The sequence below is a fragment of the Lates calcarifer genome, linkage group LG21, assembly GCF_001640805.2.
Source record: "Lates calcarifer isolate ASB-BC8 linkage group LG21, TLL_Latcal_v3, whole genome shotgun sequence".
NCBI lineage: Eukaryota > Metazoa > Chordata > Actinopteri > Centropomidae > Lates > Lates calcarifer.
In genome coordinates, this window is record NC_066853.1 from 15,895,651 (window position 1) to 15,897,652 (window position 2,002).

At 44.3% G+C, this 2,002-nt stretch overlaps 1 long non-coding RNA gene across 1 annotated transcript; it reads left to right on the forward strand.

The window, feature by feature from the left end:
• The first annotated feature begins 557 nt into the window (after positions 1-557).
• On the forward strand, positions 558-1,571 carry LOC108877970 (uncharacterized). Its single transcript, XR_001960180.1, has 2 exons — positions 558-1,056; positions 1,154-1,571. It is a non-coding gene; the product is annotated as an uncharacterized LOC108877970 (long non-coding RNA).
• Positions 1,572-2,002: the final 431 nt, after the last annotated feature.

A 2,002-nucleotide genomic window follows, 5' to 3' on the forward strand; every position in this document is an offset into this window, starting at 1 on the left:
TTACTCAGGCTGCATTAACAGTTTTACCATGTCCTCTGTGGCTCTGGGTGAGTGTTCTAAAGTCAAAGAAAGTTTCAGATTTATAACAGAAACTTGTGTTACAAACTAGGTGTATGAGGCTTAATCTAATGAAAGAAGCTATCAAGTTGGGACGTGACTCACAGACAGAGTTTAAAGTCAGGTCATCTCCACCTCTGCTGCTTTGATTTGGACCTTTTTTCCAAATTTTTTTTTTTTTTACAAACTTCCCAACTTTAGAAAACTAGAATACTAAATTGAACGACTATCCCTTTAAAAGCAAGACAGGGCACATACAATGGAGTCCCACAGCTACATGGTGAGATCCAGGAATGAAAAAGATCTGTTTGATCCTTGTAATTATTCTCTGATGAGAAGAGGAGGGCACTTATTATTTAACAGGCTCAAAGAAAGAGATGAGATCATCAACTTAGCACAAACAGACATATAAGTCGAGTCGACAACCAGTTATAATAATAACTGCAGTGAGAGCCAGGGGACTAATTTTTAGTTAACTTTTTTTTTTCTGTTTCCTCCTGTGAGAGTTCTTGTTCACGCCTCACTGTGGCACGCGAACTTGTACACCTTTGAAGCAATTCCCTGGGGGACATAAATCCACCGTGCCTGACAAATACAAGCAAGGACCATGGGGTAGCATTACTGTACCCAATAAAGGTCCGAATATTGTCACCGTCACTTCTCCTCCTTCCATCCAATCTCTTGTCATACTTCCTTCCCCCCTTCCGCCCCTCTTCCATCCTCCCCTCACGGAACCCTTAGCGTCCTCCTGTTGACTAAATTTCCTCGATGACGTAAGAGTCCACGTACATCGTCCATGTAGGTGATGCTTCTGAATGAATGAGTGTCCCCTCCCATCTCCATTACTAGTACTACGGGATGTCTATAAGAGCAGATCGCCGGGACAGCCCGCTGAATTTCATGAGGTACCGAGGTGCGAGAGGGAGACGCGAAGATTGAAAGATCAATCAGAATTCCAGCCACTTTCGCCGAAAATTACGCACCGGCGCTGACGATGAGGTTAGACAGGATATGACTGTGATACATGAGCAAATTTGCCGCCATCTAGTTACAATGTAACGAGGTGGGAAATGGTAAAACTGTGCTTTCTTTATAGTTTGATCAAGTCGCAAACTGAAGAAATCTCAGCAGGACCGGTGAAGACAGGAGTAGGGGGGGGGTAAGTTCTCCTTTTCATTGTGCCAGTTATTTTTTGCCTTCTGGAAATTTTTAAGAATGATCACAAAAAGCTGTCTCGCTCCACGTGTGGCGAGAAATTACGACAAGGGCGAGCTTGTTAAATCGGTGTCTGCTCACTCTTTTCTTGCAGTCACCGAATTTCCCTCTGCGTGCCGATTCGTGAATCTACGGTAGATTACAGAAGCTGGAAGTTACTGCAGTGTGAGTCACTTTGGCGCACATGGGCAGTGACAACTGTGAAAAAAGGGAGAGAATGTCTTGTAGGGTGTAGGCTACGCTGACTGCATGTTAACCAGGCTGCATCCCCGCAGATAGTAAGAGAATCACGACATGCGCTTGATTTCTTTCTTCTTTTATCTCCCCCTCATGGGTACCAGTCAGTCTATGTGGGACGTGTCCTAACGGGTTGCTTCTTGGACTAACTCATACCTACATACACAGCCAAGACTGGTGTACCCTATGTAGTGATGGTGGTATGGGACAACGTGTACTCATGTGTTGCTTGTTAGGGTTAGGTTGAACCAAACTATAAGACAGCACAGCATCAACCTGAAGGTATAAATCCGTCACTTACACGCTGCATGTACCCCTAATGGAGATACTTACTTTAAACAAAGTGAACTATTATTCAGGCAGAAATCCTCTCCGTTAGTTCGCCAGTTTTTTCTTTCTTTTTTTTCACGTTGGAATGACATCGTGACGCGCTCTTGAGATGAAGTCAATTTTGCGTCATTCCTGCGCACATGCAGACGACTCCCAATCACCC